Below are 14,588 nucleotides of genomic sequence, written 5' to 3' on the forward strand. Positions count from 1 at the left end.
ACCTGGTGTGCAACTATGTTGAAGTAGCTTACAGACGTCAGGGATTGTTCAATGAGGATTATGGGACCTAATTGGCCCCATTCCTGGGCGAGAAACCATGAAAAGCTGGGCGCGCCCATTGTTATAGGTGGAGGGTGGTCATAACGTAATGGAAAAAAATCTTTCCGATATAAAGTAAAATAATAAAAAATATATAAACATGTGTTAAAGTTATATACTAATCTAATAGTTAGCAAAAATTTTTAAGAAAAAAAAATATAAAAATGAGTTTTTAGCTTTTATCGTACAAAATAATATTTAGAAAATATATAAAGCAAATTACATTTCAGTTCTGCCATCTGTGGGGGGAAAAAACATTTTAATAATAATGATGATTGGAAAATGTAAGCAATAAAGTCCATAACAAAGAATTTTATAAAATTAATAAAAAAGAAGTATATAAATTGTAAAATCATAAAAAAAAATAGCTTGTAGAGTTTAACATACAAGCGTAAATTAAGATGAACCCTTTTGATGCTTTTCCTTCTTTTACAGGGTGACTGTTTATAACTCAGAACCTACATACCTGGATGGAACGCCGCTTACAAACTTTATCTTTTATTCATGCATTAACATATTTTATCTATCTATCTATCTATCTATATATATATATATATATATATATATATATATATATATATATATATATCAATCTAAAACTAAACTCAATGGCACGACAGCCCATAGAGGGCCAAGGCCTACTGTGCCCATCTCAGTTTTCTTGACCTTGGGCTCTGGGGTGCAGGAGCAGATGTTCCGGTTAGGTGGTCAGCAGAAAGGGATGAAAGGCTGAGTCAACCTTTCCCGGTCCGAGGATCGAACCCATATATCAACCTGAGCATCGCTAAAAAAATTTTTTTCTTTTTAAAATTATAGATTAATTTTTCTAAGCAGGCACATTTTAAGGATTGCAGAATCTTATGCACATCGATGTAAAAAAAACTCTGTGTTTTTGTTCTATTTCTGAACTTTAACTTATCCTTTTAAGAAAATGTTGCACATCACACATGCATATTTTAAAAATGTATAAAAATAATACATTTTTTTTTGTTCTTTTTTTTTTTAGAAGGATGTGTCTCTATTACCACAAGACAATCAAACACAAAAAAAAAATTAAGTTTCCGAAATAAAAAAAACAAATAAACAAACCGTGGAGACAAACACAACATCTGGTAGGTTGGTCACTGAAAAACTAAAGGCGTTAAAATGTTACAGATACTTTATTCGACGGCTATTATACTTATAAAAAATTCGAAATCGAATGGAATAAAAAAAAAAAATCGAATCGCGTCGTTAAGGTTCCATTTTGCTTTTCTGTCCCTTTTCTCACCATTCCCGCATAAAGATCGGCATAGAGGCGTTAAATTACAAATCAGTCCCAAATAATAGGGCTCACAAGAATCTGATGACCACCTACGCTTTAGATTTCCGGTAGTTCACGGTTACAGTCATGAGTTGTCCCCCCCCCCCCCTATTCACATCTTTTTATTTCATCCGTGGTACTGTTTGTTTATTTTTAGTTTCGCGATCGCTATATATACCTTCTTGCTTCTGAGTGTCGAAAAAAAAAAGGTTTATCTAACTCCCTCAAGCGAAAGGTGAGTGGAGTTGAGATGTTTTGTTCCCACAGTAATGGATTAAGAAGGCGAAACCATTGATATAAACGGTAGTTAAGAAAAAGTGAAGAAGAAATTACTTTTGCTCCCACAGTAGTTTCAAGGCTAAACAAATTCTGTTTCATCATTTTAACCATTTAATTTTATTGTTTGTTTTATTTTTGAAATTTGTCAGCGGTTTAACAGTTAACGATTCGGCTAATATTTCTTTAGTAAAGATACAATTTGATATAAAGTCAAACATAAATCTTACCGAAATATTGTAGTAAAAAAGTAATTAAGTACTAAGTTGATCCGGAATCAAGTTGAAACATTTTAAAGTTCTAAAGTTGAACTTAAATCAAACTGATAAATTGCAGAAAATAAAAAATTCATTAAAGTTCTAAATTTGAACCAGGATTAAACTGATTATAGCAAATGAGTAACTCTTTAAAACTCTAAATTTGAACCGGAATCAAATTGCAACATTGTAACAAATGAGTAATTCAGTAAAGTTCTAAAGTTGAACCTAAAATAAACAGAAACATTGTAGAAAATGAATACCAATCCTTAAAATGTAGAAAATGAATTTCCTTAAAGTTCAGAGCTTGAACCGGAATACAACTGAAACATTGTAGCAAATGAGTAATTCATTAAAATTCTAAAGTTGAACCTAAAATAAACTGAAACATTGTAGAAAATGAATAATTCCTTAAAGTTCTAAACTTGAACCGGAATAAAACTAAAAAATTGTAGCAAATGAGTAATTCATTAAAATTCTAAATTTGAACAGGAATCAAATTGAAGCATTGTAGCAAATGAGTAATTCATTAAAGTTATAAAGTTGAACATAAATCAAGCTTAAACATTGTAAAAAATAAGTAATTCATTAAACTTCTAAATTTGAACCGGAATCAAACTGATTTTAGCAAATGAGTAAATCATTAAAATTCTAAATTTAAACCGAAATCAAAATGAAACATTGTAGCAAATGAGTAATTAATTAAATTTCTAAAGTTGAACCTTAATTAAACTAAAACATTGTAGAAAATGAATAGTTCATTAAAGCTCTAAAGCTGAACCAGAATAAATCTTAATTCATTGTAGCAAATGTAATTCATTGAAATTCTAAATTTGAACCGGAATCAAATTGAAGCATTGTATCAAATTAGTAATTCATTAAGTTTTAAAGTTGAACATAAATCAAACTTAAACATTGTAACAAATAAGTAATTCAGTGTTTCCCAAAGTGTGGTACGCGTACCCCCAGGGGTACGGGAACAGTTCAGAGGGGGTACACGTTCTTATGCGAAATATCTTGCAACAAACGAAACAAAAAAATTTTTTAAAAATTTCAAACAAATTTTATATAAAAACAAAGCTAGCCATGAAAATTTACGATTACGTATTTTTCTATTGGCTATTTTTTGCTGAGTTAACAATTAATAATTAACGGTGTTAAGAGCCAGTTGTGATTCTTAACTTTTGTGCAATTTTTTTATAGTAAAAATAGACATATTTTGAAAAATTACATTCACTTTTTTATTAGTGGTACACAGCGCTACGAAAAATTTAAAAAGGGTACGCAAAAGTCATAAGTTTGGGAAACACTGAAGTAATTGATTAAAGTTCCAAAGTTGAACCGGAATCAAACTAAAACATTGTAATGGAAGAGTCAATGAGCAAAGTTGAACATAAATGCGACTAAAAATTGCAGTAAGGGAGTTAGTAAATGAAGTTGAGCATAAATTCAACTGAAACATTGTAGTTAAGGAATATTTGAGTAAAATTCAACGTAATCTAATTTTAAAACCGTTCCACAGTATGTCTAGATTGGACAGGAATTTGGGCGCTTGCTTGCCCTTCAGACTTCATGGGTTCGATTCCTGAGAATGGCTGAGTACAAATTCACTCTCACTCATTTTTATTTTATAGAGCACAGTCAGTAGCATTAAAATAAAAAAGTATTTTATTAAATGATATTGAGACTGATTTGCTTCCACAGACGCAGGTCCCGATTTTACTGGGATAAAATTTAAACTAAGGGTTTTGTGATTTGCTTATTCTTGCTGACAATTCGAGAAGGGATATGAGCTATGCTTACGTAAGGTACTAAAAACTCTTTATTTTCGTAAAAATTTTAATCAGAAAAACAATTTTAAAAAAAAATTAAACTTGCAAAATTTTTAATTTTGATACAAAATCTTAATTTTGGGAGGGGAAAAAAAACAGCGGGTAAAAAATTAAATTAAACTTGTTTATTCGTTATTCGAGTTTTTGTTCGTTATTCCAGTTTCCAGGAATGGGTTTCCATCAAAGGGATCTTTTGTAAAAATGGAGAAATTACTATCTATATTCGTTTGAGGATACGGCTGTAGTCAAAAGCATTTAGCTTAATGCAACGCATCGCCATCGCTTTATTACGGAGAAATAGCGTTTAGTAACTTTCAAAACTTCTACGAATTTTTTTTTTTTCTAAAACATTTAAAGCAATAAAACTATATGGTGAGTTATTTTTTATGTGTCATTAAATACTATGCATTTTGCTATCTTTTTAGATTATAGATTTTTATTGTTGTTTAAACTTATTAAAAGTGAATTCTCTCAATGCAAATGCCGCAAAAAGACAGATATTTTCTGAAAACCGAAAACTGGCAAATGTATAATATATTTTTTTTCTAATGATTTCGGAATGATATTGTAGAATAAGGTACATCTTTTCTGATTGGACGACCCAAATTGTTGAATTTGGTTTTCAAGAAAGAGGCATTATTACGTAATATTGATTTGGAAATACTAAGTACATGGTTGCAAAATCGAAATTTATGCTGAGCATGAGTGGAGATGGGTGAGTGAAGCGAGCAATGTGCGGGGCCACTTAAAATTTCTTAAAAAGTGTCTTAAAAAATCGTCTTTCCCGGAATAATCTGTTTCCAGAAAAGGCCCCCTCCCCCGTTGGTTAAGAATAGATCTGCTAAGGTCTAGAATTTATCTATGAATGGTCAAGAAACTAAAATGATTGCGAAGTAATCACGGGGTTAGTGGACTAAGCGAGCAGGGATGGAACCACATAGTTTAACTTAACAGGTTGGAAAACTCTTCTCTCACAGAATAATCTGTTTCCAGAATCTGTTTTCTGAATAATCTGTTTTCTGTATCCATTTTTTTCTAACACCGGAATTTAGTTTCAAAATTTAATAAATAAATAAATCATTGCACTAAGAAAAAAAAAGTATTGTCAAAACTACTAGAATATGGTTAAATTTACCGTGTTTCTGGCTCTATGTCAACATCAAAAAGCTCGGTTATTTTTAACGAAGCTCTTTGGTAATGACTTTTGTTAAATTAACCATAACCATTATATTATGTGATAATATGTAGTGAATGTGAAAAAATTTCGTAATTTTATCATAATATCTTACAGCATAGAATAAAAACCATTAATTCGGTTTTTAGTAAATGTGTGGTTATAAGAACTATAATTTTAAAAACCAGAATTTCCGGTAAACTTTTACTATATGAACGGAAAATTTACCGAATGAATAATTTAGAAATACTATGTATTTTTTTCATAACCGGAATTATATATTTTTTTTTTACCAGAAATGTCATTACCATACAATACGGTAAATTTGCCAGAATTTTTTTCACCGTGCGAAAGCATATTAAATTTATTATCTAATAAATAACGTACAAATAATTAAAACTAAGTATTGCTGATAATTCTGAAAGTTTAGTTTCCTTACAACCATGCATTGCAATTCTACTCCTTGTTAAAATATTTCTTCTATAATTATAGGTTTGTAAGAGTTTTCGTTGAAAAGTATTGAAAAGTCAAGATTTTAAAGAATTACAATGGATCTGCTATCTCTTTAGAACCCCATGGGAGCCAATTATATGGGCACACGTGTAAAAACTCTTCTATATTACACTATAGGAAGTCAGTATTCACTATTCTTACTACCCATTCTATAGCTGACAGGTTCATAAAAATAAGTACTGAAGTTAGTTTGCATAGGCACAGTGCTAATTTTTAGTACCATATTTCTGCAGTTGTAATTATATAGTTTCTTTCATATTCAAGTTCTATGGAAAGTAATCAAACATTTGACTTGTAAAAGTGTCAATGTGGTTTTAAAACCCAGTTGGAAACCCATTATACGAGTACAGTTGCAAAAATTCCTTGTATTTACACTATAGGAAGACATTCGTTATTCTTACTTTATAATTCTGATGATATACTTGATATCTGTTTCCTGTTGAGAAACAGAAAACAGATGTCAAGTTGCTACTTATGTAGAATGAATAATCATACCTAAACAAATTGACAATAAACACCAGGTCAATAGTTATCGCTATTACAATGGCTCTACTTCCAATTGGATTATTCAGTATTTTCTTTGTACAATTTTCGTTACTTAGGCTGTATGTGTTGTTGGATACACTGCTTTGAACAATTTAACTTAAGATAGATTCAGGAATTGATGAGTTATGTACTGTGAAGAAAAAAATGATATCAATCTGCATGACTTATGTTCTAAGGATCGAATTTTTACAAACTAAATGAATAAAAGGGGAACTTAATGATTAAAAAGGGATTTCTTTAATATGTTTATTAATTAGCTGATGATATTCTTAATTAGTTGATTAAATTATTAATCAGTTGATATTTTAAGTTACGAAAACAGGCACAAAAAAAAACTTTCCGTATCTGAATAAATATACCATTTTTACGACGGATTTGGATTTTTAATCATCAAGATATGTGAGGCTGTATAATATGGAAAATATAATCCCAATAGTTTGATCAAGAGGGTAATTTAAGTTTGAATTTTTTGCATATTTCACGCTAACACGTGAAGTTTTTCAAGAAAATCGAAATATAGTTTGCAATCAGTTATAAAATTAGCTCTAAAAATAGTTCTGAGTTACAGTATCGCGAGTAATAATTATTAGTTTTTGTTATTTTACTAAATTGTGGCTGAAATTTTTTTAAATTGGAAGGTACACAGATTTAAATTTTATTTTAAATGACAAAAAAAAAAAAAAAATCAATACATTTCTCGAATAGTTTCTGAGTAATAAAATTTCAAAAGAGCTGTATTCTTAAACTCGCATTCCTCCAGAACTATTCGATCAATCTCGTTTTTCTTGCACCTCACTCTAAGAAAATTTATTCGTGTACCCTTGCTATTTAATATAAATTAATATGTAACATTTTTAAAAAACTAAGAATTTAAAAAGAGCCTTTTTTTTGTGCAATTCAAACCACTTTCTCATGTACCTTTTTAATACATTGAAGAATCAAATACCCAAGAAACGATATTAAAAAGAAATCAAGACCTATTCATTTTAAAGCTTCATGATTCAAGAGGTATTTACAGCGTAAGAACAGTTTCACACCTCCAGATGGGACTGTGTGGGGGTGGAGACTGCCCCATCCCACCACCCCTCTCGTGGGAATGTCAGCGAGTACAGGCTCGAAGGTTTTTATTGTTATTACAGGTCTCTTCGGTGCTTGATTATACCTTACTACTTCCTAACGATCCGCGGTTTGATTTAAAGGATGATAAAGAAAAAAGAAAAAAACGTTCGAAAACTCTATTTGCTCTAAGGCCTCCTCCCACACCGACTGAGTGTCTGTCTGATCTTTCTGAAATTTGGCCAAGTGATTATTTTGTTAGCTAAATTATCTTTTGTAGAGGGTCAGGATGGGGCTACTATCTAAAGTGCCCTTTTCTTTTATTGTTTGTTTTGTTCGGGAAAAAAAAAGATTTTATTACTTTTTTTTTAGACAAGTTATTCCTACAGCTACTGGTCATTGTATTATGATGAAGACGAAAGAGAAGATAAGTTGTAATAAGTTATATATTATCAGTTTGTGGATGGTTTTTGACGTAGTGATAAGTCGATAGAGATCGTAGCGATAAGTTTTGAAAAGTCAAATTTAAAAAAAAATCGCAATTGAAACTGTAGGGCATAATTGAAAATTTTTTTCCGATTAATAGTTGCTTATCAAGCGAATTTTAGTTTGAAAATTTAAAAACATGGATAAACTTAAAATCAGGTTCAGTTTAGCATACAATAAATGTGTTTCAGTTTAATAATATAAAATATATGTATAAATTTAAAATGTGACTGACTCCTATTTGAGTAATATAATGAGAGCGTCAGTCTAAAAATTTAAAATTTGGGTTAAATTTAAAAATGTTTCAGTTTTATATAACTGAAGTATATGAAAGTATGCTTCAGTACTAGTATATAAAAGTTCGATATTTGAAAATAGACAGTAATTTGAAAAGATGAATTTTATCTGACTCATAGTTGCATAAAATCTGAGCATTTCAGCTTGAAATATATACATATATATAAATTTAATAAAAGAAACTATTTTTAACTGAGTTACATTTGAATAGAATATGAGAGTTTCAGGTTGAAAATCTAAAAATATACAAATTTTTAATATTATGAGATTTCAGTTTGAAAATTTAATAGCGTTAATTTCAATAATATTAAATGTAAATGGCTAAAGTTTGAATACAATATGAAATGGCTCATATTTGGATTCAGTTTGAACATTAAGAAAATATACATGAATTTGAAAATAAAGCACTTAATTGATTCATAGTTGCATAAAAAGTAAGAATTTCAATTTGAAACTTTAAAAAAAATATTTTTAACTCATTTGCGTTTGATTATAACATGAGTGATTTAAATTATGAGGTAAGTATGATTTAAATTTTGATTTTGCTGTCACATTAGTGTATTTCGTCCCACAGTGGACTGATCGCTAAGACATGATTCCCAATAAAACATCGAAGTCAAACATTGCTGGCTACGATCAATGTGCGGGTGGGTGACCGCTTTGATCAGTCTGCAAATAAACCGAGGGAAAGCGGGATCTGTCCTTGTTAAAATGTTCTACCGTAAAGTGCTCGACTTTACGCGCAGGTCTTTGGGCTACCGAAGCAGAGGGGTCATCCCCTCTGCAGAGGATCGAAATTGTAATGGCATGTCTTCAGATCATCCTCAGGAATCCTCCCTTATAGTAGCAATAGCCCATTACGCAACTCAAGTGTGACGCGAACCAACAGCAACAATTAGTCTATTTCAATTAAATCATCTTAGAATAAAGAAATAAAAACGAATGTTCCATTTTTGTTTAGAATTTTCAATGAAGCTAAGATTTCCATTTAAATATGTCTCTTTTTTTTTTCCGTATCTCTTCTTACAAAAAAAAAAGTCATAACTGTTGAGTTAGTAGTTATTTTTTATTTTATAACTGGCGTTGAAAATTCGTTACGACTATTAATGTTCAACCTCGTAGTCTTGTGATTTTGAACTCAACCCAGAAAACAAGGTATTCCTGTATAAAACATTAGGACAAACTAGTCTTCTTGGAGGACTTTTCTGATGGGACTAATACAAATTTACGTTCACAGGGAAGAAAACCACGTCAGCATCGTGGTCAGTGCGAACCAGGAGCAGAATTCGTATCAACCACCTACAGCTTGGATTCGAACCTGGGACACCAATTGGGAGGCGAACGCCCTATCCCTCGCGACCCCACGCTGACTTAGCAACACTGAAAAATATTTTAAATTTATGTTTTAGGTACAATAAAATAAATAAGTAAATAAATAAAATTGGTCACATTTTTTTGATAAACTGAAAACGTTCTAACTGCAAAGAGATACGTTCTATCGAATTGAAGGCATGAATTTCGATTAAAAGTTTTGATAAATCCTAATGTCCATCTCAAAATCAGGTATTCAGATGTTTTTATAAGACTGAATACGTGAACTTGGCGGTGTAATAACTTTTTATTGCAGATCCATCTTTTTAAAAATTCAAATCAAGTTCTCATTACAATTTGATTCTTCAACTGTTTCCATTTACTTGTCTTAGAAGACAGTTAAAAATCTAAAAATAAAAAAAAAGCTAAACGTTAAATAAAAGATATAAAAGAACTATTCGGCCGCAGACTATAATAAAATCTCATATTCCACTATCACCCATAAATCATAACCGCGACTGTAGATGGCGATTATTCGATAAAACAGAAAATGGCAAAAAAAGTTCAAGTTTTCGGCAAGATGTCGCATTATTCTATTTTGTATATCATTGTATGCATATTATGCATTGTATGCGTCTCATTTTCCAAATGTGTGAGAAAGAAGCAGTTTCACAGTTTTTCTTTCATTTTGATACCGCTCTTCCAGCCGTTATTATTACTGTTATTAGGGTGTAAGAACGGGTATAAGTTCTTAATGGTCACGATTTCGCAGTTTTGTCCACCTCTACAGGTTTCAATCGTAAATCTTAATTTTTGTTTTCTTATTCAGGTAACAGTGTCTGCTTTAAGGTGAAAATCAGCTTAGAAAGTGACAAGTTTATGAATGCGTAATTTTGTGGAAGAATTTCGAAGACCTCAAATTTTATTCTTTTTATTTATTTTAATTTTGGTTTCATGGTTTTTCAGTTGGCAATTTGTGTCAGCTAAAAAGTAATAAAAATAAAACAAAATATTTCGTCTGAAAATTACAAAAGTAATTCTTTGTGGTAGAATCCCTTTCATTTAAAAACAACGTTTAAATTTACGAAAGGTAAAGTTTTTATTAAAATCTACACGCTTTTCGGTGTTAGCGAAGAAGTTTCAATCGTAAATCCAAATTATTGTTTTCTTTTTTAGGTATCAGGGTCGGTTTTAAGGTGAAAGTCAACTTAGAAAGTGATAAGTTAATGAATGCGTAATTTTGTGGAAGAATTTCGAAGACCTCAAACTTTATTCTTTTTATTTATTTTAATTTTGGTTTCATGGTTTTTCAGTTGGCAATTTGTGTCAGCTAAAAAGTAATAAAAATAAAACAAAATATTTCGTGCGAAAATTACAAAAGTAATTCTTTGTGGTAGAATCCATTTCATTTAAAAACAACGTTTAAATTTACGAAAGGTAAAGTTTTTATTAAAATCTACATGCTTTTCGGTGTTAGCGCAGAAGTTTCAATCGTAAATCCAAATTATTGTTTTCTTTTTTAGGTATCAGGGTCGATTTTAAGGTGAAAATCAACTTAGAAAGTGATAAGTTAATGAATGCGTAATTTTGTGGAAGAATTTCGAAGACCTCAAATTTTATTCTTTTTATTTATTTTAATTTTGGTTTCATGGTTTTTCAGTTGGCAATTTGTGTCAGCTAAAAAGTAATAAAAATAAAACAAAATATTTCGTGTGAAAATTACAAAAGTAATTCTTTGTGGTAGAATCCCTTTCATTTAAAAACAACGTTTAAATTTACGAAAGGTAAAGTTTTTATTAAAATCTACACGCTTTTCGGTGTTAGAGCAGAAGTTTCAATCGTAAATCCAAATTATCGTTTTCTTTTTTAGGTATCAGGGTCCGGTTTTAATGCGGAAATCAACTTAGAAAGTGACAAGTTAATGAATACGTAATTTTGTGGTAGAATTTAAAAGATCTCAAATGTGACTTATTTTATTTTATTAATTAACTTCAATTTTGTTTTCAGGATTTTTCAGTTGGCAATTTGAATCCACTAAAAAGTAATAAAATGCGAAAAATTTGGTAAATCTTTGCGATAATATTAAATTCTATAAAACGCACCGTTTAAGCTCGCAAATAGCAAAATTTTTATCAAATTCTATAGGCGTTTCGGTGTCAGTCAAAAGGTTTCAATTGTAAATCTAAATTTTATTTTCACCTTATTTAAATAAATTTAATTAAGGTGAAAATCAACTTAGAAAATGACAAATTTAACTTTACGATGGAATTTAGAAGACCTAATTTTAATATTCTTATTTTATTTATTTATTTTAATTTAGCTTTCATTATTCGCAGTAGACAATTTGAGTTAGTATATAGAAATATTTGGTTTAAATTACAAGTGTAATTCCTTGTGTTTTACTTTTCATTTAAAACAATTTTTAAAACCACAAATGGTAAAATTCTTATTAAAATCTTTGCGCGTTTTGGGGTCACAATGATCAACCACCTCAAATTTGATTTTTCTTTATTTTATTTATTTATTTAAATTTTGGTTTCATGGTTCGCAGTAGACAATTTTAACCAGCTAAATAGTAATAAAATCAAACAAAATATTTGGTGTAAAATTACATGAGTAATTCCTTGGGGTAATATTAATTTTAATTTAGAACAACGTATAAGACCACAAATGGTAAAATTATTATTAAAATCTATGCGCATTTGAGTGTCACATTGACAAACCTTCGCCACAAATTTGATTTTTTACTTAATTTTATTTATTTATTTTAATTTTGGTTTCATAGTTCACAGTTGGCAATTTGATTTTACCAAAAAGTACTTAAACGAAATATTTGGCCTAAAATTACTACAGTAATTTTTTGTGATAACATTAAATTTCCTGAAAAAACAACGATCAAAACTGCAAATAGAAATTTTTTATGAAAACCTACACCCGTTTCGATGATGTCACAATGGCACATTTGCATCAGTAGATAAATGGAAGGGGTGGTGAAACACAAATGACGTTAGAGCTGCACAATGGGCTATTGGCGACGGTAAGGGAAACATCCCTGAGGATAATCCATAGACATGCCCTCACAATTTTAATCCTCGGCAGAGGGGATGGCACCCCCACTTCGGTAGCCCAACGATCTGTAAGCGAAGTCGAGCACTTTACGGTAGAATAGTTTAACGAGGATCTATGCCGAACACCCTCGGTCCCTACGCAGATTGATCCAAGTGGTCACCCAATCACAACCAGTGATGCTTAACTTCGGTGCAGTTAAAGGTAAATTTTTATAACACAGCCCCAACCCTATGACTCAAACGAGACGCCGGAGTTCGTTTAATATATTTTTTCCAGATCACCAATTGCAAGTTAAAATGTATTTTGGTATTTTTTAATTATTAAAAGTAATCTAATAGTTGCGTAAAAGTTTATTAAATTATCGGAATTATAAATTTATCACATAATTGTACTAAAATATAAAATTCAAAAAGTATTTTTAAATTTTTTTTTATCAATAATTATTTATTAATACTTGATTTTGCAAATTAAAGAAATTTCAATGATGAATAACGGTATCTCTTAGAACTAAATAATTGCAAATTTGAAAAATTATTCTTTGGCAGTGAGTTGTGTTTGGACAATTTCGTATAGAATCGTATTCCGTAATTTGGAATATAATTATGTAATGAGAGAAGAAAAAGACACCAGTGTCCATGCTGCACTTCATAATCATATATTATGAAAACGCTAAATATATTTTTCACTTATTTCGCTCTAAATTAATATAAAATACGAAAGTATGAAAAATATGTTAAATAAAAATTTTTTGTCAAAGGGCTCATAATCTTAGTTTTATAATTTTATTTAGTTTAAATATGAAAATCATCATAAAAAGTAAATTTTTTCATCTCTTTTTTTTAAGAAAAAATTTTCAAGCCTCATTAGAATTTTCCCGGCTCATGTAATTTAAAACGAACTAGCAATATTAACATTATGATAGTAGCGACAGTAAACTAATACAATTGATGTTATATTAATTACTCGATGAAATGTTACAAGAAATGTTTAAAATCACTTATTATTTTATGTAAAATATTTTTGCTCCTTCAATTTCATTTCAAGAAATCCATTTGAACATTTTTACTTTTTCCTGACATTGAAAGAAAATGAAAAAAAATTTAAACTGAGTTTTTCAAGTAAATTTAAAAGGAGAAATCGGTATTTTCACTTAAAATGAAAAATGTTTGGTATATCAGTTTTATTATAAACTTCTATTAGTACAAAAAATCCTCTCCCTAAAGCTTTCGAAAATAATGCATCTAAAGTTTTATATTTCAGATTTAGCTAAAAGGAAATTTTTTTTTCTGATTTGTAAGACAAATAAAAATGTAAATTTTTTTTTCTCTCACACATTTCGTATTGGGGGATTTTAATCTTAAATCTAATTTTTTCCCTCGAGTAAAAGTTTCAAGAAAACAGAAATGAGAAACGTGTTAAATGCGTAAATCATTTCTCAGTGTGCACGAAATTATTATGATTAATTCATTTTGCACTTAGTAATTATTATAAAACTAGACAGAGAGAGAGACACGTGATTTTTTTTTATAAATCATTTACATTTGTTAAATAATGTAAACCAAGTTTAAAATATAAAATATATTGTGAATTACTTCACATCTGGTTTGACGTGATTGGTACTGAAGTGAATTTTAATAATTGCACAGACTTAAATCTATACCGTAAGTAAGAATTTTTTTTTTTATTTATCAAAAGCTAGTTGTAAGAAATCAACCTTTTTAAGACTGGCTCTTGTCTGTATGATTAAATTCACATTTAATAATTATTGTAGAACTACACAGAGATGTAAAACCTTGTAAATAATTTCAGACCAAATTTGAAAAAATTCTGAAAGATTAATTTCACTAACTTTCTAACGATTAATTTCTAACTTTTGACAAAGTTTTGGTCTTACTTATGATATAGATTTAAATCTGTATAGTTATCCAGTATTGAGTAATTTATAGCACATCTTCTTAGGACTCAGAACGATTACTCTAAGAGTTAAGGACACAATTTGTTAACTTGATCAGCGATGAGATATTACTGGCTCAATTTGCTATGATTCAGTACAGTACGTTACGAATTATTTATGACTCAATATGATTAATTTTTCTGGAATGACTCAATTTTGTTAAGATTTAGTTTGGTTAGCTATGACTCAATTATAAAAAGTGTGTTGTTCGATGACTACACTTAAGATATATTTCTGCAGGTTGAAAATTAATAATTTAATGGAAAAAATATAAATCGCTAACAAAAGTCATCATAATACAGAAGGATAATGAAAACAGCAAAACCTATTGAATGCCGGAGGAAATAAAGAAAAATTGAACAAAGAATTTTTTAAAAAAAAGACGTTTTTTTAGGTAATCAAACTGGTTTTGGTG

This window comes from Parasteatoda tepidariorum, chromosome 10 (assembly GCF_982258835.1).
Source record: "Parasteatoda tepidariorum strain Cologne lab strain chromosome 10, Ptep-v5.0, whole genome shotgun sequence".
Classification (NCBI taxonomy): domain Eukaryota; kingdom Metazoa; phylum Arthropoda; class Arachnida; order Araneae; family Theridiidae; genus Parasteatoda; species Parasteatoda tepidariorum.